Genomic DNA, 22,257 nt, shown 5'->3' with positions numbered 1-22,257 from the left:
CCCAGGGCAGAGGTGGGCCAGCCGTGGTCCTGGCCGGGGGCCCGTGGTCACTCTCGGGGTCCTTGGTGCCTCACCCAGCACCCAGAACACAAAGGAGCTCACTAGATATCTGTCGAATGAACGAACGAAGGAAACCGGACCTCTAGCCAAACACACGGCCGGGCGGGATCAGGTGTCTGAGCGGGAAGCCGGGACCCCGCCGCCTGGGTCGACCTTGGGTTTTGCCGCTCACCAGCTCCGCGACCTCAGGCAAGTCTCTGCCTCTTTCTCTGCCTCAGTCTCCAAATGGGTAAAATGGGAATCAGAACCGTTCAGAGGACTCGCTGAGTCCATCTGCGTCGGGGACTGAGAACATGTTCTGGCACAGAGTCCGGACGATGTAAGTGTTTGTTGAATAACTCGAACCCAGCGAACTCGACTGAACACACATGGAAGGCATTTGCTGACGTTCACTGGCCGGTCTGAGGGCTGCTCATGGCGGGGTCGGCACTTGACCGCCTGCTCTGTCCTCTGCGGCTGGCACCGGGCAGACATCAGTACCTGCTGCTGGACGGGGCCAACCCTGTCCTCTGTCCTCCTGGGCCGGGTCTGACTCCCACTGGGGGCTGCGTGTCTGGCTGGGCTGTGCCTTTGGCAGCCTGGGTTCTTGGCGATGCAGCCACAAATCCAGCGGCTGCCAGGTGCCCCAGCAGGGCTGCGCTCCCTGCCTGTTGGGACACAGACGGAACCTGTCAATACAGAATCGATGTTCGTGAAGCAGAGCCTGCTGTAGAGACAGGTGCAGAGACAGGCGGGACAGCCTGTACCTGTCACAGTGTCCCCAGGTTCTGAACACATGACTGGCGATCGGTGAATGCACATCACTGATGTCTGCCCCACACTCCCAGGCACGCTCTGCGGGGTCAGCTCGGGTCCTCTGCTGGGTGGGTCCCATGCCAGGTCTTCTCACATCCCCGTTTTCTAAATTCCCTCTGCACTTGAGCATCCAGCCTTGGTCCCGTGGCTTGTCCCTAGATCTCTGCCTAGACTTTGTTCCGTACTTTCCCTTCCGTGGAAGCCGCAGGGCAGCCCCCGCTCAGCCGGGCACCCATCTGTGGCTCATTTGCTCACAACATTCACTGTAGCTTACATGGTCACTCGGGGACCTTCCGCTCAAGCTGGGCTGCATATCGGGCACCTCACTGGGCAGCGGGGACCCCGACTTAGAGTCTGGGGGGAAGGGAAAGCAAACAGAGAATGAAGGAATCACAGATGGGCGGCCACAGAACACGGAGCCCTACCTGGCTCCTGGGGTCGGGAAGGTGCGTTGGGGACCGGTTTGAGGTGAGTCCCCAAGGGCAGAGCTGAGTCAGCAGGGGAGTGAAGGGCAAGAGCCTGGAGCGTCCAGACCCGAGACCAAGGGCCGGGCAGGTCAGGAGCGCAGAATCAGGCGGGGCGCGTCAGATTTCCACGTGAAGTGAGGTCTATGTTTTAAAAGTGAAATTGGCGATTTCTAAACTTTTTAAAAAGAACCACCCAGACAGAGGTATGATTTAAACATGGTAACATTCAGCAATTTAAACTGCACAGTTCACCTATTTTTGACACAAATGTAAAGCCGCACACTTTCTCAAGTCATGGAAGTGTCCCTGGCTCCTCGGAGGTCCTTCTCCTCTGCTGAGGGACCGTCCTCGGAGCGGCCATCCTGCAGTCGTTACCCTCTGGCCAGCCGGAAAGGCTGCGAGAATGCTGCTCCCGCTGCACGGCCCCTGGTCTTGCAGCCTTTCCACCTTCTAGAAAGTTCTGGAGGTGGTGCTCCTCAGGAGAGGCCAGGCTGGCCTCTCTCCCTTCCTCTCCCCTCCTCCTTCTCCTCCTTCATTTTTGCTCTGGGGTGGAACCCAGGGCTGCTTGACCTCCCAGCGACACCCCCGCTCTTTTTATTTTTAATTTTGAGACAGGGTCTCACTAAGTAGCTGAGGCTGGTCTGGAACTTGGGATCCTCCTGCCTCAGCCTCCCAAGTGACTGGGATGACAGGCGTGTGCCACCATGGCCCACAGACGGGCTTCCTGTGTGCAGGGAGACACGGGTCTCAGTAGCCCGCCTTTGTAGAGAAAGAGTTTGTACGTGTGTTTTAAGGTCCTGTGTCCTTGGTATTCACAGGCCAGGCCTGAGCGGCCTGGACCAGAGAGCTGCAGCGTGAGCCTTGGATGGAGAGAGCCCGCCTAGCGGGTGGACCCTGGAGCCTTCCCCCGAGAGGGAAGGAGCAGGGCAGTCACTGCTGGGCCTGTGGGAGGAGCGGGGAAGACGATGCTCTGGCGGTACCCACAGAAGAGCCTCGGGAATCTGAGAGCTCCGGTCACATGGCCCCAGCTGGCCTGCGGCTGGTGTAGACACCGGGAGGGTCTAGACCAGAACCTGGGAGAGTCCTGTGGGTGCTGCTCACGCGACCCCTTGTGCCTTGTGCTCCCAGGGTGGGGTTCAGAAGCCAGAGAGGATCAGGACAGGGAGGCCACAGGGAGGGGGCAGGGCCAGCAGCAGCGAGCTGTGGGCCACGTAGACCAGGAGGGACCCAGGCCAGCAGCGTCCAGAGTCAAAGATCAGAGATGAGTGAGTCAAGACACCCGAGCCAAAGAGGGGACAAAGGACGCCCTCAGATGAGCACCCTCCCGGCCGGCCCCTCCCAGAACCCGTACACACCTCTGGGTGCCCGGCCTGCCTCCCGGGGCAAGAGGAGGCCAGGAGGGCTGAATCCTTGAAGGCAGACCATGTCCCCCAAAGAGGCCAAGGTCACCCGAGATAAACAGATGCCTCTGTCACTGGTGAAATCAAGTTCCTTCCTTCACTCTTCCCTTCGGCAACAGGAGGAGGAGACTTGTGAGCAAGTCGGGGTCAGAGACAGTAACCGTTGATTTCGGCACGGGTTTGGTATGTCTCTGTCGCTCCAGATGCCTTTCCTGCCCTGCTCTGGTGGCCACGCCAGCCGAAACGGGACCACACCGGCACAGAGCCACCTCGGAGGGCAGAGGACTGCTGTAGCTGGCACTTGACCAGCGCAGTGACTCTCTGGAGAGGCGGGCCCAGCCCTCGGTACCGTTTAAAGGCCTGCTCCCCGTGACGTCAAGGCGCAGCTAACAGCGAGGAAATCATGAGGCTGAGAAAGCGTGAGAAGCGGGTTCCCGAGCTTTAACGCTCCCAGGAATCTTCAGGGGGCATTGTTAAAAATGCGGATTTTAGTTTGTAGGCTTGGGACCTGGCTGAAAGCCTGATGTCGATGCTACTGGTCCGCGGACCACACTTTGAGTGGCTCAGCTTTGCAGCAGGTGGGTGGTGGTCCGAGCATCTTCCCTCTGCACAGCCCAGGGCTGTGGTCTCCTGGCTCCTGTCCTGCCTTGGGCTCCTCTTCCCTGGGGAGCCAGCCTAGCCCTCCACCCGGATCACACTGCAATCTGGCTCCTTTTGCCTGCCTTCCTCCTTCCATCCAGGGTCTGAGAGCCGAGGTGGGGGCAGGACAAGGAGAAGAAGCCCACCGGGGTGGGGGGGTCCCGCCTCTCAGCTCTCCAGGCCCCATGGAGAGGCCTAGCTGCTGATGTCAGGGAATAATAGTCATAAGTGACACTTACCGGGTGCTGACTGTGTCCCTGCACCCGGCAGAGCACACCACGCATGTTCCTCCTCCAACGACCCCAGAGGTCAGGCTGAAATGAAACCCATTGCCCAGATTAGGAGACTGGGGCTCGGAAAGGTGAAGTCCTGTGCCTGCGATCACGTGACTCGCACATGGTAGGGGCTCTGAGGTTGGGGGGGTCTTCTGAGCTGGATCCACCCTCCAGAACCTGCTCCAGTCATGGAACCCGCTCCCAAGGGCCACCCTGTGCTCCTGTGGAGCTGCCCTCCTAATGCCACCTGCAGCTGCGGGAGCCCTTCGCCAGGGTGCCCAGAGGAAGGAGCCTCCCCGGCAGCTCTGACCCAAAAAGGACGGGGAGCAGACCCCGGGGCCCTCGGCTAAGCGGCCCGGCCGCCACAGGAAATTAACTCAAAGGGAGCAGGGAGACGTCTCTGGATGCAGGGAGATGAGACGGACTGTTTTCTGTTCTTCATTAAGTAACAAAGGGAAAATCCGACTGGGCACGGTGTGCGCTTCCCCCCGGCACCACCCCGGACTCCGGGAACATCTTTATCCACTTACCCAGGGATTCAGGAAATTCTCCTCCAAGCCAGTTTTATTGGAGATTTTGGAAGCAAAGCTCAGAGTCTCTCAATCAATAACAGATGAAATATGCTCACATCGCATACTTTGGGGAGGACGCCTGCCCAGGCTGTCCCATCTGAGGGTCCTGGTGCTGGACGTCCCCATCTGATCAGACGTTGCTGGGAAAGGAAGTTCAGGATGGTTCTAGAAACCAGTCATCAACCAGGGCACAGAGGGGAATGGGGGTCCCGGCCCCAGGCAGAGCCCGGAGTCCCGGGGTCTGGCAAGGGCTGGAGTCGGGTCCTCAGAGCTGCCCTTCTCCTCTCTCCCAGCTTCCTCCCCGGCTGGTCTTCCAGCTCAGCACGGGTCTCCAATCTGATCCCATAAAAAACCAATCGGATCCAGTCCATGGCTGAGCCGGGACCAGCCCCACAGCCCGATGAGCGGGCAGTCAGGGCATTGGCAGGCCCAGGTGTGCAGAAATCCACAAAAATCTCCTCCATCCCACAGGACATGGAGCTGGAGAAGATGGCCCAAGACAGTCTCCTGAACCTCCGTCTCCATCTTCATGGAAGGCAGGTGGGAGGTGGCGGGGAGGCCCAGGGAGTAGAGCCTCTGGCTCCCGCCCGCCACCCAGGGGCACGCGACTGCTTAGGACGGAGAGCAGAATTCGAAGTTCATTTCCCACAGAACATCAGCACTTATTGAGCTCCTATGGTATGCCTGGCAGGGGAACGTGAGCCAGGTTGGTGTGGGCCCAGACTGCCAGAGTTTACAGTCCACCAGGTTGACACAGAACAAAGGAAAACCATCTACACCTGGGGTTCCTGGAGAGCTGGGGCTGTTCCCCTGCGCCACCTTGGAGATTCCATCAAACCCTGTCAAATGTCTGGCCCTGCCCCAGTTGTGCCCGCCCTCTGCCCGAGGAGGCCCTCTATGGCAGGTGCTGCACGCCAGTTCCACAGGCACAGGGCTGGTTCAAGCTCAGTGTCTCCCGTGAGTCACCACAGGACTTGGGGCTCGTCTGTGTCGCTGTTTTGACCTCGGTTTCCTCATCTGTAAAACACAGCGTTTCTCCAAGTGTAGTCTGCAGACCCCGTGCTTCAGGGTGATCTAGGGGTGGGGAGACGGTGACGATGCAGATTCCTGGGTCCCCCCAGACCTCTGGTAGGGGTCCTTGGAGGAAGGCCGGGGACCTCCCTTGGAAATCCCCAATGTTGGAGCTGGAGTCCTAGAGTACCTAAGTGCCTGAGAACCTTTCCTGCCTGGATTATATCCCAAAGGAGGCCGACGGGACTCAGGTGATCTGGGGACACTGCATGGAGAAGGCAGAGGTGAACCTGGTCTGAAATCATGGAGGCAAGAACAACGCTCATGCTGTTGCTAATTGAGTGACTTCGCCGCCATCACTCCCTGTGCTAAGTGCTTTCTGTGTATTATCTCATTTAACCCCAGGACGGCCCTGGAGGGTGAGACTCTTATCCCCACTTCACCAGTGAGGACGGGCAGGCCCCTCTGGGAGTGGCCTTCAGGGACTGGAATTTGAGGCTCAGAGGACAGGAGCAGAGTGTTGTCCGGCATGCTTCTTTCACTAGCTCAGCCCCAATCCAGTCATTCCCCCGCTCACGTTTTGTCCCTCACTCAGGAGTTAGTTCATACACTTATTCATTCACTAATTCGCTTGTTTAATCACTGTCTATTTGCAGCAGACTAATTTGGGGCTGTATTAGAGCTCTGACTGAAACACACAAGTCAAATTGATTCAAGCAGAAAAAAGAAGTTACCACTACTTTTATCTAAAATGTCCAAAGGAGAGTATGTGTACAGCTTCAGTCATGGCTGGATCCAGGTGCTTGGCTCCCAGTGCCAGGAACCTTCCTTATATCCTTCGGCTCTGCTTTTCTCTGTGTCCACTTCACTCTCAGGCAGGCTTTTGGTTTTTCCTTTGCCTGTAAACTTGTTTGTCAGCCATGGCAGGCTTGAGTCCTACCTGATCCGTCACCCCATCTGAGTGAGGATACCTCTTTCCCAAGAGATGGGCAAAAATCCCAGAGAGGCTTCTCATTGGCCTAGCCTGAGTCACATGTGCTTGCCTGAACCAATCACTGCAGTTGGAGGAGTCAGGGCTCTGATTGGCCAAGGCCAGTTTGGGGACCGACCCCAACAGATTACGCGGACTCAGGCGAGATGGAGGAAGGCGAGTTCCCTGGGGAAGCCTGACTGGCAGATCCAAGAGGAGGAAGTGGCTGCAGGTGGCAAAAACTGAGGGTGTCTTCTACCCAGGGGTCAGAATTTTGCAGTGTCCTGGGGTCCCCGACCCAGCTCCAATGTGACTCCAGATGTATCCAATGCACCACCATGGCTTCTTCTCAGTTTCACGATGGAATTAGAGGAAATGCCCCTCGTGGTTTGGAAACGCCAAGCCATGATGTCCCTCTGTGGCCAGCACATGGACCCCTGCCACTTCCTAGCATTCATTACATGCCTGGCTAAGCCCCGGGGACAGGGTCCCCTTTAATCCTGTTAGCAGCTGCCCCGGAAGTGGACTGTTGGCCCTTTGATGCTGGAGGAAGCCGAGGATCCAAGAAGCAAAGGACTTTAAGAAAGAGTCACAACTGCCACACACAATGGAGCCGTTCGGGGCAAGTCCCTGGGCTGCTAGGGCCCATGCCCTCTGCCTCCGCCCTGGTCCAGGGCACCCAGCCCCCAGGGGAAACTCAGGGAGGGGTGCATTTACTTACTTAGAACTGGCCAGAAAGAAACTTGGAGTGACGAGGTTTTCTGAGACTACCGCTGCTGAGCGAGGTCCTGACCTCCCTGGCAGCTACGCGCTGCAGGTCACACGGGGACAGGACTTGGGTAGGGCACGCCCTCCGGGGTGCATCTCAAGCTTCCTGGCTTATAGGGTCACCAAGGTCACCAGGCAGCTGGGAGGGGTGGGAACCAAGTGTTTGCAGAGCATCCACAGGGTTCCCAGAAGCTGGGATGCCGGGAATCATGAGTGTCACAGTCCTCGTGAGCGCAGAATCTGAGGACATCAGTACACGGAGGCGCCCTGGGGACAGACTGTTCAGGGCTTGCAAACAGCTGTCAGCGCTGGGCAGGCGACATTCCTGGGTCCAGGGAGAGGGGCAAGTCTGGGGACAGGAAGGCACAGACACGTCTCCAAAGGGAAGGCCACCACCCAGCCTCTGCCACACGGAGGCCTGGGCTCTGCTACCCCCTGGATTTTTCAGAGAGCCCAGAAGTTCAGATTTTCACATGAACACCTCCCGTCTTGAAAACTAAGTTTTAACTTTAAAAGGACATTATAAGGAGCCGGGCATGGGGTGCATGCCTGTCATCCCAGCTTCTCGGGAGGCCGAGGCAGGAGGATAAGGGGTTTCTGGTCAGCCGAGGCAACTTGGAGAGACCCTGTCTCAAAATAAAAAATAAATATTGCTAGGGATGTAGCTCAGTGGTAGAGCAGCCCTGGGTTCAGTCCCCAGAGCTGCAAAAGCAAAATAAAACGAAAAGCACCAACGGGCTAAACCAACACGACCCCAGATCTTGTGCCCTGGCCTCGTCATTACCATAGAGGATGCTGAAGCCCAGAGAGGGGCAGTAACTCACCCAAGGTCACACAGCCAGAAGAACCAGGTCTGCCTTCCAGGCTCTCTTCCCAACCCCGGGTCCCTTGCATGCGTCCCCATGTGGCGTCTCACGCCGCACTTGGGCATCCTGGCTCTCGTTAGTCGCACCGTCACAGCTCAGGAGGCGGCAGCGTGGGACGCCAGCCTCCATTTTACAAAGAGGAAGCGGAGGCCTAGGAGGGCTGCAGGGGAAGAGATGCAGGCATATGGCCCGGGCAGAGCTGCTCTTCTGGACGGGTTCAGTCCTGAAGTCTGGGGTCCCGCGGAGCCAGGCTTTCCAGAAGCCAGCGGCCTCTCAGGAGAGAGAGGACGTGATTACGAGATGAGGCTCACAATGTGCTCCCTGGAGCCCAAACGTGTGAGACAGGAGGAGGGCAGTGACCACAGCTGCCTGCTGGGGGGATGCAGGCGGTACGATGCCGGCGGTCTGATGGGGAGGCCGGAAACCCAGGACAGAGAGGTCCAGAGCCTCGCCAGAGTCACCTGGGAGATGGAGGGCTGAACGTGCACCCAAGGGTCCAGATCCAGAGTCCCGGCTCTGGCAGTATTACCAGGAAGAGGGCCCTGGTTGTACCATCAGGAGCGCGTGCCAGTGTGCTGGGGAACAGATGGGCGTGAGCAGTTTCTGGAGGCCAGGCGTGAGCTGGCCAAGCCAGGCTGAGCTGGAGCAGCATATGAGACCGCGGGACACGAGCCCTTCAATGTCAAGAGCACATGGATGCCAAGCACTGTGGCACACACCTGTAATCCCAGTGGCTCCGGAGGCTGAGGCAGGAGGATAACAGGTTAAAAGCCAGCCTCAGCAATTGAGGCCCTTAGCAACTCAGCGAGACCCTGTCTCTAAATAAAATGTGTAAAAGGGCTGGGGATGTGGCTCAGTGATAAAAGGACCCTAGTACCCACCCCCCCAAAATAAAAACACCCCAATGTCCATGTCCCAAGAGGTCCGGCCCAAAGCCACACAGAAACTGGTGAAGAGCCAGGGCCAGGACCCACGTGCCTCACCTCCCTATGGCATCTCCTGCGGCCTTGAGCGCTGCTCCCTCGATGCCCTGGGGCGTCTGAATCTCCATTCCTGGGACTTTTCCAAGGCCGGACCCATACGGGTCAGACTCCCCCTGCTCCTCCTCTCGGTCACTTTATGACAAATGCTCCCTTGTTTTGGCTTAAAACAATCGTTCGTGTTCTCTCACGTGCCTGGGGATGGACAGGGCTCAGCTGGCGGCTCTTCTGCTCCGCCTGGTGCCGCAGGGGCTCCATCACCTGAGGCTCCACTGGGCCGGCACATCCAAGATGGCGCCCTCTGGCGGCCGGTGGTGGGCGCTGGGCTGGGGACTGAGCCGCAGCCGTGAGGCAGTGGCTGCCCTCAGCTGTCCGGGACACTGCTGGGGCTCCACTTGCGGAGGGAGCATCCTGTGGGTCAATACGCCCCTGACCCGGTTCGCGGTGTGGGCGGGCGCGAGCCCGAAAGGCCCTGTCTTTGGAACCGGCGCTGCTGCCATCTGGTCCCCACCTGGTTCCAAGGACGCTCCTCTCCTCTGTGTCCTCCCTCAACAGCTCGGGCAGCTCGTCTGGGTGCTTCCCAGGGGCTGGCGTCCAGGGTGGGCCTCGATGTGTAGGAGGCCCAGATGCCCGTTTGCTGGGGCGAGGGAGGCGGAGGCGGGCGGGCAGGGCTCCCGCAGTGGAGGCTCGGAGCCGGCCTTCCTCCCTGGTCTCCGCCCTCCTCGGCCTGGAACGCCCCTCCCCTCACGTTTTCCGTGGCCGGGTCCCCCCCACGGGATCCTGTCGCACACCACGCACCCTCCCTGCCGCAGGGAAGCCCCGCTCCCGGGATCTTCAGAAAGAGCGGCGACTGGAGCGCCGACATCCGGGCAGCTGCCTTTGAAAGGAGGCAGAGAGGCCAGCGCGCCGTGGAAAGAGGCCGCTCTCCCGCCGACCCGGGCCGCCCGAACGTGAGACAGACCAAGCGCGGCGGACAACAGGCCCGGGCTGGAGGACTCCGCCAGCTTCACGGGCTGGAAGGACAACAGGGGACAGCAGTTCCTGGTCTTCTGATCTGCAGTCGGAGCCCCGGGACCAAAGCCCTTGGAGATCAAGAGCAGCCTCGCTCACCAGAGCCCTGGATCACTGCCGACTCAGCGGGCGCTGCGCCTCCCCTCACCTGCAAAGCCCATCACCTGAAGAGAAGTGGCGTCCAGAACCAACACAGCCCGGCTCCCATCCCGGCTCAGGGGGTCACTCCAGTGACCTGGGGCAAGCTCACCACTCAGAGCCTCGGTCTCTTCTTCTATGAAATGGAGCGATCACAGCAGATTCATGTCCTCTTCCCTCCATCCTGCTGTGGGTCAGAGTCCGGGCTGCTCATTCCTTTGCTCCTGCGCACACCGCGCGGGGCTCCTCTGACCACAGTGCTCATCCTCGGATGCCCGCATACCGCAGCCCCCCCAACACGAAGGGGCGCCAGGCTGGCACCTGGGGGTGGGTTCTGGTGCCGGGTCTCCTAACCCGCCAGGGTCCTGTTGCACCTCGGCAGTGGTGTTGAGAGCAATCTTTTCTTTTCTTAAAATAGACTTTCATTTGCCCCAATTTCCAGAGAACTCTGAAAACAAACCTGAAGAGATGCCCTTCTGATATTTGGTGCCTGTCCTCCCAGTCTCTGTGTGCGCACAGTGCATGTGCGGGTGCACACGAGCGTGCGCACACACAGGTAACTGCACAGACGCCCAATTCCTCAAATGCACAGCTGATTAGAAGCATCATATCCTTTAATCTTTCTGGTGACTTTATGATGCACGTATTATCACCCCCCCTTTTCTAGGTGGGGAGTCATTGCTCAGAGAGGGTAAGGCCTTGCCTGGGGTCACACAGCTGCTAAGCGGTAAAGGCTCCCACAGGCAGCTGGGAGCGGGTCGGGTAGAGTCACCTGAGTGGGCAGAGAGCAGGAGCAGTGGTGTGGATGGGCGAGGGTCCACTCGGAGCATGCCCAGAGGTGGGTGGGCAGTCCCGTGCCCGCTCCCGGTGCCGGATGGAGGCTGACAGACCACAGAAGGCAGAGGCCGAACCCGGGCCCCAACCCACCCGCCATCCAGAGGTGGCGGACGTTAAGGTGACGGACCCACACTCCCGGCAACATGGCTTCTAGCCGGCTTCCTGCACCTAGCAAGACGCCGGGGACACCACTGCGACGCCGGCTGTGGGGATCCTTCGTCCCCAGTGCATGGATGTGACCCCAATTTCGGATCTTCTGGGAGGAACATTCCCATTGATGAACCTCTTCCCACATCCTCAGTTATTCCCGGAAGTTCTGACTAGAGGGATCCGTGTGCCCCAGGGGCGCGGTGCAGGCGCTGGCTGCCTGCTGCGGGGACAGGATGGGGCAGCTTCGTCCAGGGCCCGGCCGCCTGAGTCCTGCCCGCTCAGCGAAGGCGGCCCACGCGACCGCGCAGAGGCCTTTGCTGACCCCAGCAGAAGGCGGGCATTCGGCCCAGCGCATGGGATCTGAGCAGGGCACGTGGTCTGAGTGGGCATGGGCGTCCTAGGGCACGCAGCGCCGTCCTGCCGGTGCCCTGGGGCATCGGCAGACCCTGGGGACCTGGATTCTGTCTCGCCTACTGTGGACTCTCCGGGGACCCTGTGAAAGTCGCCCCTCCCGTTGGACACTTTTCAAAGCGAGGGCGTTGGCCAAGACCCTGGAGGAACTTCCAGATGGGAAGTGCGATTCCCCGGCCCCGACGGGCAGGTGTCTGCCTGAGCGAGTCGCAGGACCACACGAGGCTTTGGGGCTGGAGGCCCCTCACTGCGGTCACACCTCAAATGAGCAGCTGCACTGGAGCCCGGGCGCCTGGCCCCTGCCCTGTGGCTTCCTGTCCACGCTCAGAGCTGACGGGTGTGTGCACGCATCCCTCCAGAGGGTGTGTGTGTGTGTGTTGGTGACAACTGACTGTGGCCCATGGCTGGTGAGCGTGCACTCCTGTCTCGTCCACCTGTCCGTCCTGAGGCTGCAGCCTGGGCGTGTGTCTGTATTCGGCCCCTGCGTGTGCCCTCATGCGCGTGCGCATCCCTGGGCTCCGTCGGCATCTGGCTGCACCTCTGTCCAGGTGTGCACAGGTGAGGCTCGGATCCCGCGGGAGCCTGGGCTCTGGTTTGTCTCTGCCCAAACATCCTGGGGCTTGGGCCACAGGGCTGCAGGACACCCGGGCAGGTGGAGAGGGCAGGGAACCAACAGTGGACCAGGACACTGGGGTCTGAGGGCTGCTCAAAGCAGGCGGTAGGGCGGGCTGTGCAGACCTCCGTGGGCCCCAGAGCAGGCAGGAAGCAGGCGGGAGAGACCCAGGCAGCCCGATCCTCCTGCCACCTGGAAACAAAGTGTGGCCGCCAGACGGCTGGGCGCAGTGGCCCACCCTGTGATCCCAACCAGCAGGAGGCTGATGGGGGAGGATCACCGGTTCAAGGCCAGCCTCAGCCACGCATCAAGATCCTGCCTCAAAATAAAACATCAAAAGCGCTGGGATGCAGCTCCGTGGTGGCCGTCTGGGCTTGATCCCAGTTCCACGGCTCCTCTGTGTTTGTAGGAACGGGCGTCTGTCTTCCTGCTGCTCGAGCTGGATCACAGGTCTTATGGTCAACTACCTCTGACGCCTGTGCCGCGCACGGCCCTGGGAACATCCCCCCGGGAGGCACGGCCAGGAGGCCCAAGCAGGAGCCTGACGTCCGGTAAGGTCCCCGCCCCCGACGGGCGCCGGCCACCCCGTCCTCCCAGCGTGGCTGCCCCTCTGCTCAAGGAAAGAAAGGCGGAGCCGCCTCCACTGGCAGCTGGAGGGTCCACGGGCGAGTGTCCGAGGGGGGCCACCCGAGTTCAGCGCCCGGGAGAGGCCGTCTGCACCCAGCCCTGCAGGCGTCTCTCCTCCTGGTCCCTGGGTGGCGCGGCAAAGCAACCATGTGCAGTGGCCTCCTCGCAGCCAGTGCGAGCAGCCAGGTGTGTGCTGCCCACTGCAGTCCAGCCGCTGGCCACGGGGCAGCAGGGTCACCGGAGCCCGGCGTTCGAGGCCAGCCCCTGGGCATAGCCAGACCCTGCCCCCAAAAGGAAAAGGCGCACGGTGACCTAGGAGGACTCAGGTGGATGGAGGGACCCACGGTGTCTCTGGAAACGCCGCGCCCTTTCCCCCGGCCCTGCGTCTGGGGGTCGGGGCTCGGCCGGCCATCCCTCAGCCACGCTCCGAGGCTGCCCCGGGTGTGGACTCTCTGTCTCTCCAGTGAGTCCCCCATCGCCGGGCAGCTGAGAAGTCCCCGCTTTGTTCAGCTGTGAAAACCCGCTGCTCCGACCTCCAGGAAGCCTGGGTGCCCGGGGGGCAGGGCGGGGGCACCGCCGGCTAAGGGAGCCGCAGGGAGGGGCAGGTGCCAAGGGAAGTGGCCAGAGGTCCACCTGGGGGCGGGGCGGGGGCAGGCCGGGCTGGACAGACGACAGGGCCCAGTCCCTCAGGGTGGCTGTGGCCTGCTTCTGGGTTTGGACGCTGGCCACAGGGGATTTAGTGGAGGGAAGCTGTCACAGGCCAGGGGACAGGGAGTGGCACATGGGAACATTTGGGTCATGAATAAGAGCAGAGAGAAGAGGGCGGAGAGGCTGCAGCCCTGGCCCTGTGCTGAGGGACTCCCCCAGCTCCACTGCTTGGCAGCTGTGTGATCCTAGGAAAGTCGCCTAACCTCTCTGTGCCTTGGTTTCCTGAGATAGACTGGTAACAGTGCTCACCTCTTGTTGTGAAGGTGAATGTGTCCCTGTGGATTGTCCCTGGACAGCTTCATGGTGCTCTGTGGGTCAGCTGCACATCCACCAGGAAGGGCCCTGTGTCCTGGGAAGACAAATGAGCCTCTTCTCTCCTGTGGGGAGGTGGGCGGCCCCACCTTGAGGTGGAAGGGCTCCTTCTGGAAGGAGCTGGACGTGGCAGTGACCTTGAAGACGTGCCCCTGTGGACCCAGGGCTCTGTCCACGGCTCTGCTGGCCCCATCCATAGAGGGGCAGAGCAGCTCCAGGAAGCCCTGGCCTGTGAGCGAGGCCTGAGGCCCGGGTGGTGCCGGTGAGGCCGGGAGGCCTGCGGGCCTGAGTGTCCCCGAGGCGTGGTGGGCAGGAGGGCAGGTGCTCACTGTCCATGGCCAGAGCAGGGGAGGCCGCAGCGCGAGTGTCCAACCACCAGCAGAGGCTGGCCTGGCGTGGGCGGCAGGAGGGGCCTGTGCTCCGGGGCAGATGGCCACACATCTGCAGCAGGAGTAACAGGTGACAGTGACCACTTGCCAAGGCACGTCCGTCACTCTCACGAGGCTTTCTCCTTTGTTGTACGGGCAAGTCTTCCTGCGGCATTGCTCAGGTGAGAAGACAGGCTCAGAGAGGTGAAGTGACTTGCCTGAGGCTGCACAGCCGGTACACAGTAGGGCCGGGGTCCCCTGCAGGTGTGCTGGGTCCCAGGACAGCTTCTCATCTGAGGATCGATTCAGGGCCCAGGAGAAGAGGCACCTTCCCAGGGGTTTCCAGTCCGGCCTGCTGTAGATTCATCTTAAATGCTGGGAACCACCAAATCACGGAATCTGCGGCGTCCAGGGTGCGGGCTGGGCCCCAGGGCTTCTTGCCGGAGCAGAGGTGGGCTTAGAACCCTCCGATCAAGAAACCAGCGGCTCCCTTTGAGCCTAGGGGACCTGTGAGCCAGACTGGTTGGTGCTGAGCCCGGAAGCCGCTCTGCTACCTGGGGGTGGGGGCTCCGGGCAAGAGGGAACGGAGGTCACGGGGCACAGAGGACGGCATCAGACTTCAGACCCGGGAGCACTGGGCTGATCTCACCTCCTCACTTCCGTCTCTGCAAACAGGGAGAAAACCTCTCTGCCCTGTAACAGGAGGACCCTCACATGCAGGGCCCAGGAGGCCTCTGGCTTGGGTTCCCCGATTCAGGGCACGGCTGTATCTCCCTTCTCTTTGAATCTTCCTCGATACCCACTCTAACCATGGACTGGTGTTTGATACAGAGTTCTCCAACAAGCTCCGGGGGCATATTTCTATAGAAACCCGACTTTTATTAGTCATTAACATTTTAGTGTGAATTAGAGTCCAGAGGCACTAACTGGGACAGTCTGGAGAAAGCCCACGTCAAATCGTGTGGGTCCTGAGTCAGGATTAGGGAAACGAAGTCCTAAAGGAGACCACGGGGCTGCAGGAAGAGTCAGAGCTATAACAGACCCTGCAAATCTTCTAGGAAGGGAAAGGAAGCTGAGTCAGACGGGGGATTTTCCCAGGTTGCACAGCGCGGTGAAGGAACACCTGGGACGAGATCCAAGTCTCCCGGGGCCGGGCTGCACGTGCCCTCTGTGGTGGGGAGGGCGATGGATCATCTCTGGGTGGATTCCTTTGGGGATGAGTTTCGGGCACTGTGGTTTGATCGCTTGGTGACCCTTAGCTTCTCTTATCCTCCCCGTGGGTGACGTGCTGGGTCGACTGATGTGTTGTCTGCTGACTTGGCAGGCGGCATCCTGCTTCTCGTGACAACAGAGAGATGGGGAACAGCCTCGCAGAGCAGGGCGGAGGTCAGCTTGTCCACAGGGTGATCGGTTGGTGCCACAGGCAGATTGTCCCCCATGAAGGTCAATGGTCGGCTCTGGTCCCTCATCCACCTGAGCCTCTTCCCCACTCACCTGCCCCCTGCCCGACACCAGTCCTCGGGGAGGCCACAGGGCTGGACTCAGCTCGGCGGAGCCTCCCCACCTGGCGCTGCCAGTGGCTGCTGGACACCCTTCAAAGCGTCTGGAACTCGCCCGGCCAGCCGCGCTCCAGCTTCCAGCCAAGTTTCCTGCCCTAGTCCCCATGTCGGATGGCAGCGCAGGTTGCTCAGGAGGAGAACCCCACCCTGTCACAGTGACTTGGATCTGGAACGTCCCCAGAGCCTCGTGTGTGGCAGCAGTGTCCGGGGGGCGTGGGGTGGAGGATCGGGGTGGAGGGTCAGAGGGCGTGACCTCCAGGCCTTAATTCACCCATCAACTCGGAATTGAAGGGACCAGGGGTGGCCGCGGGGAGGTGGTGGAACCGCGGGAGGTGCGCCTCCCCCTCCCCCTCCTGCTTCCTGGCCGCCGGAGCTGGGCCACCTTGCACCCCACGCCCTTGACCAGGATGCTCTGCCTCCGCTCAGGCCCGGAAACCGTGGAGCCGACCGTGGACGGAGCTCCGGAGTCGTGAGCCCAACAAGCTTTCCTCCTTTAAGTCGCTCTCCTCAGGTCTTTTGTCACAGCGATGGGAAGTGACTGAGAGGCCCCCCGAAAGCAGGGGCTCGGCCGGGGGTCTTGTGCAGGGAAGGGGGCTGGGCCCTCGGAGGAAGGGAGGCGTTAGGGCAGCTTCGCGGGGCTGCACCTGGGCCCACCGGGAAGCTCTGGAGGGTGAGTGGGGACACAGGGGACCGGCCCTGAGGCAGGGAGGCTGGCCTGGCGAGGGGACGCAGCTCCCAGGAGGCAGCTGCCGGGCTGGGAGCAACACCCCAGTGCAGGGTGGCCGTGGCCAGAGCAGCTGCAGCAGCCATGGCAATGCCTGGGTGGTGGACAGCGCCCCTCACGCCCCCAGCAGAAGGGCCGGCTCACTCCTGCAGCTGTGCCATCGAGAGCAGCGTCACCACCCGCCAGGCCACCCCACCTGTGGCCTCCACCAAGCCCATGGCCTCCATCAAGCCCATGGCCTCCTCCTCCAGGTTTCCAGCTTGGCCTCCTGCAGCCGTCCACATCCAGCCCCAACCACCGTGTCATGTCACCGTCTCGCTCCTGGATCCCTCCAGTGCTGTCCGCGGGAATGACACCCGACACACTGTGGCCTTCGGGGCTTTGAGTGCTCTGGCCTTCCCCTCTAGCCTCCCCACCCGGCCTCCTGGCACCCCCACACCCAGCCCTGCCCAGTCCCCCTGCTCCCTGGACTTGCCCAGCCAGTCCTGGCCGCAGGGCCCTCGCCTTGCTGTGTCCCCGATGTCCTCCCGGGCCCTCCCGTCTGGAGGCTGAGTCCCAGCCCCTCTCCTTCCCCCTTTGGTGTATCCCTGGCGGATCCTCTTCTCCGCATTTCAGCCACCTGCTCACTTCTGGGTCCCCTCTGGGGAGCGGTGAGTCGGGAGCCTCGGGGCCCAGCTCCTCTGCAGTCCCAGGGCCTGGGCTGGGTCAGGATGAAGACCAGGGGCCGGTGACTAGGGTCTCTCCTCCCGGCTCCCCCGGCTCCTGGCTGTGGACAGAGGGCCTGGCTCTGGGGGCCTCCCCCACCCCCCACAGGCCGCCCCTCAGGGCTCAGAGTGGAGCTGGCCTTCTCGGCAGCACACGGCAGGAACGGACCGGGCCAGGCCCCTCTGCTCCCCAGGGGCTGGCCCGACCTGCAAGTTTCCTTTCTCGCGCGTTCTGGTTGAGGGTGGCAGAAAGTGGCAACTCCGAGCTTCTTCTCGGGACTGGAGATCACACCCCGGGCTTGGTGCGCCCGAGCGGGCTCTGTCCCCGAGCCACACCCAGCCCCGCACAGCCGGACACCGGGCACGTCCTTGTCAAGTCCCCAGGGCTTTAGTTCTTGATGTCAAACCGGAGTCTCGCATACGACTGGCACAGCTCAGTCGAGTGCTTCTGTCATGTGACAAGGACTTCCAGTCCCGCCAAGGACCAGGGCGCTCTCTCAGCTCTCCTGATTCCACACTCCAGGCTAACTCCACATTCTAGGCTGCCATTTACCATGCCCCACATTGGGGTACCAATCTTTAAATACACGAATACCCTCTTAGCTGCTAATGACTAGAAACACAGCCTTGGTGAGCTTGAATGGAAAGGGGATACAGTGGCTCACACACCTGAGAATCTGGGCGTGGGACGGCATCAGTAACGGCTGGATCCAGGGGCTCCGGTGATGTTACCAAGACCCTGGCTGCCTCTCCCATCCCTCTCTCCCTAATTTTCAGCACTGCTTCCTTCTGTGTTGTTGACTTAAATCCCAGATAAACTTTTCTCCACAGGGTGAGAAAAACAGTTCTGCTACATCTATGTCCACACTGCTTCTGATCCAATAGGTTGCCTTCTCCCAGAGCCCGCACCTCTGGAGGGAATCTGATTGGCTGCCTTTAGGTCAGTTGCATCCAGAGGGGTGAGTACCACAGTGAGATGGTGGGCAGAGGAGGGGTGCTGGAATTAATGTTCCCACTGCAACCACATGGGATGCTGTTCTCAGGCCCAAACAGTCCTGGGGGGCGTAACACTGTGCGCCCCACCCTGTGCTCCTGGGGGATGTTGACATGGAAAGCAAACAGAATCAATGGTTAATTAAATACAGGCTAAAAAAAAAAAAATCTATCTGGCTTCTTCATGCAGGACTTCTCAGAGTCTTTACCATGCTAATGAATCTTGTGACTTTCCAAGAGGGAGAAAGAATTGGAAGCATCTCCCAAATGCTTTGCTGGAGAAGTTCCCGTGGCATGTCATCTGACAGATCTCAGCCAGGGGAACACTTAGAGATGGAAAGAGGATGGGGTTTGGAGACAGAACACCCAGGTTTGGAGCTCAGCTCTGCCACCAGGCTGCAGTGACCTCTAGCTTTCAAGCCTCAGTTTCTTCATCTGTAAAATGGGGTCGTTATTGTGATTGCTTCGCCGGCTTTACCTTTGCCTTGTAATGAGGTCCTGGGTGCCCACCACCCTGCAGAAGACCTGGCACAAAGTTGCCCTCCTCTCAATTAAATTTTGCTCTCGCAGCAGAATCACCAAAGGAATTGCATATTATCCCCTAGTGGGGACAGCCTGAGAGTGTCACCCACACTGAATCTGCCAGGTACAGACATCTGGTCACTTTGGGAACTCGAAGGCTTGCTGGCCCAAGGTGCCTAAGACTGTACTGGGGACAGCTGGTGCCTCAGTCCATGTCACGGGGAGCTTCCGGAGAGGTGAAGGTCAATGTCAAGGACTTGGGTGCACACAGGCAGGGAGGTCATGTGAGTCAAGCCCAGAAGCCTCTGAACAGCCTCTTTGTGCAGGAACCGTTGGGGTCTACCCCAGGGACCGTCAGACTCGACTTCAGAGTCCTGAACATCTTACGTTATTAAAACTTTAGGGGTCACACACTTCATAAATCCCACCCGGTGCATATCATGTGGGGTGTGCAAAGAGAAAAACACTGGATTTGGTCACATTGACACTCCGTGCTGCAGTAGCCAAGGACACAGGGCTGGCTCAGAGGGCATCTGCTGGGGAACTGTACCCTGAATCCGCCTCTTTGGCATCCACCTCTCTTCTGTGGCACTGGGGGGATCCTGAGTGGCTTCCAGGAGCTGTCAGGGTCCTCGTCCCTGCTGAAACCAGGGGAGCACGCAAGGGTGAGATGCAGGTACAGATGGCCTGATCCCCAAAGCTGGCCTTTAAAAGCTCCAGCTTCACCTGCCAGTGAACACATTCTGTTTCCCTTGAGCTGAGTCATGTTCCTGCCTCTTAGGACTCAGAGTCCTGATCCATAAAAGAAGTGTTTGAGCCATTTATTCATAAGCAGAATGTTCACTAAGCACCTACTATGTGCCAGGCCCTTCTATGAACCCTGGGAACACAACAGGGAACAGAGCTGGCAGGTCCCCCATCCTCCTAGGCCTGTGGACAAACTAACTTGAGAACATTATGCATGAAATGAAGCCAAACCCCATGGCACGTAAAATCGGTGGGAAGAGACACACCAAAAAAAGTAGATTTTAAAACTCACTTAAAACCTCATTATCCAGGACAATCCATGTTAATGTTTTCATGTATTTGGGTTTTTTCCCCAAAAAACGAATATGTACAGTTTTCTCTTAATGAAATAAAATGGAAAATATAGTTATCTTGCATTTCTATGAAAAGCACTATGGGTATTTTCCCATGTCATGAAATAGTCTTCAAAAATTTGGTTTTGAAAAAACATGATTTGAAACAACAGCATTGTATTTTATTCCACGGATAAACAGGATAGAAAAAAATGAATCCCCTGCCGTTGGACAGCCAGGCTGCTTCCAATGTTATGCTGTCATAAATAACCCTTGAATAAACTTCCTCATGCAAACAACTTTTCCATATCAAGGGATTTCTTGGGATAATGCTGGAGAGGTGCAATTTTACTGAAATTCATGTTTTAGTGTTTCTTGATTCCCATTGCCAGTCTGTCCTGCAGAGAGCTGTGTAGATTTGTCCCCACTCCAGTGGGACACTAGGGGCAGGGCCCTTTCACATCATCCTACCTCTCTGGGGATTTAACTGGACCAGGATTAAGAGAGGCCCAGGAGACACCTGGCTCGGGCACAAACTTTCCAAGAATGCTAAAAAAGTCAGTAATCAAGATAAATGTTATTTTAATGTGATATTTTCGAAAAAGCCAAAGCTAATGCAAAAGAAAGAAAATCCACAATGATGCATCAAAATTGAATAAGAATTAAATCAATGTCAAAATTAAATATAAACAAGATTCAAGAGTGCCCATCAGTCTGCCCTGGTGGAGGTCCAGGAAAAATGTGTGCCCTGCATACACAATTTATACCGTTTTCAAAAATCTCTCTTCCGGGGGGTTGAAGTATTGAAAATAAACGGCAAAGCGGAGCAGTAGATACGCTGAAATCCACGACGGGGTTTCAGCCTAAACCTTTGGGAAGTATGTTCCTATCTTTTGCTAATGTTTTGCACTTATCAAACCTATTTTCCAAGTGTTCTCTCATTTGTCGTGACTCACAATTCCCAACTGGAAGTGAAATAAGCAAAGAAACACCTTTTGAATTCCGATTTTTATTAATGAGTTTGCCTCCATTGAAGTCAGCAAATCGAACAGTATAATAAATTCTGATTTAAATGAAATCGTTAATGTCAGTTTCAATATCTCTTCCTTTCATGTTTTTGGTATTCTTTATTGCTCTAGAAAGAAATTATTAAAAACTGATATAAAAACATGTAGACAGCAGCCCATGTGCCTCCCCCTGCTGGGAGGTACTGCAGGGCTCTGCTCATCCCTGGGACTGGGAAAACAACAGTGGTCACATAGTCATTCAGTTTTGTGCACATGTTATGCTCCTTCCTCGGGCAAGGTGGGGCATACAGAGCTGGTGCATGCCTGGAATCCCAGCCACTCAGGAGGCTGAGGCAGGAGGATTGCAAGTTCAGCAACTCCGTGAGATCTGTCCCAAATAAAATGTGTAAAAGGGGGCCGGGGGTGTAGCTCAGTGGTGGAATGCTTGCCTAGCATGTGTGAGGCACTTCGTGTGATTCCCCAGGACCATGGGGGAACCGTGAGTAGAGAGGACTGGGAATATTTCCAACCTAAAGAAATGAATAGCAGATATTCAAAGGATTTAGACGTCTGAGGTGATGGACCTGCCGCTTACCCTGATCCGGCCATTACACACTGTGCACAGGTGTGAAATGTCACACTATTTCCCATGGACAAGCGCAACCGCCATCTGCCAACTGAAATTTAAACTATTTTAAAAATATTTTAAATTATTTAAAAATATATTTTAAATATATTAAAAATAGAAAAAGAAAAAAAAAAAAAGCCTCTCTTCCAGGTTGTGGAGCTAAAACAAGACGATAAGGGTACATTGCCCCTGGCACAGCCAGGCGCTGAGAAGGGGCAACCCTTTCCTGCCCACCCCGAGGGGCGTGGCCGGCACCCCTATAACAAAAGAGGAGAGGGTGTGAGTTTATTGGTCGTTTACACAACACAAGAGCCTTCAGACGAAGACCCCACCGCCCAGGAGGCCCAGGTGAACCGTCCTGCTGATCCTCAGTCCTGCTGATCCTCAGTCGGCTGGCCTGTGGGCAGCCCAGGGAGCACAAGGGGCAGAGGGAGGCGTCCACAAGCCCACTGCCCAGATGCAGGAGGTCGGAGCGGGACTGTGCTCCTGGGCTTTCTCTTGGGGTATCCTTTCTGAGCCCCAGCATGAGCACGATAATCAATACATCCAATTAATTCAAGTCGTGCATTCTGCCAGTGATTACCCGGCACTGCGATTAGCTCTCAGAATTGTGCCAGCAACATTTTCCTTGCCCTCCAGGAATTTATGATCCAGAGAACAGCAGACCCACAAATGGATACATCATAACTTAATCGCAATACCAACCTGACAGAAACTGGGCTTTGCAGGATGAGTAGGAGTTCGCTGGGAAAAGAAGAGAGGCCAGGTGGGAAGAGGCTGGGAAACAGTGCAGACTCTGTTGGGCCTCTAAGTCTGGGTGGCAGGGAACCAGCAAGTCTTTCTTCACCCTTGGAAGAGTCCTAGGAGACCCTAGGAGACGGTGGAGGGGTGGGGCAGGGCTGAGCTCAGCCCTTCCTGGCCGCCTGCAGCCAAGGTGCTGAGTGGCTGGGTGGGGCGGGTTGGCCAGGGCACTCCGGGGAACTCAGGCAGTGAAGGCCCCTCTTCCTGTCTCTGGGGAAGCTGGTTCGCCCTTCGTGCAAACCCATTCCTTCAAAAGTCCCCT

The 22,257-nt window shown here is 58.3% G+C and overlaps 1 long non-coding RNA gene across 1 annotated transcript; it reads right to left on the bottom strand.

Annotated features, from left to right (window-relative positions):
* Window positions 1-16,496: 16,496 nt before the first annotated feature.
* Window positions 16,497-17,276, bottom strand: LOC306653693. Its single transcript, XR_013761769.1, has 3 exons — window positions 17,173-17,276; window positions 16,881-16,961; window positions 16,497-16,598 (listed from the first exon to the last, which is right to left on the bottom strand). It is a non-coding gene; the product is annotated as an uncharacterized lncRNA (long non-coding RNA).
* Between the last annotated feature and the right edge of the window lie 4,981 nt (window positions 17,277-22,257).

Source organism: Sciurus vulgaris (genome assembly GCF_902686455.1).
Source record: "Sciurus vulgaris genome assembly, chromosome: 1".
Classification (NCBI taxonomy): Eukaryota; Metazoa; Chordata; class Mammalia; order Rodentia; family Sciuridae; genus Sciurus; species Sciurus vulgaris.
The sequence above is the reverse complement of the archived record's forward strand: the minus strand, read 5'-3'. Positions and strand labels throughout refer to the sequence as shown.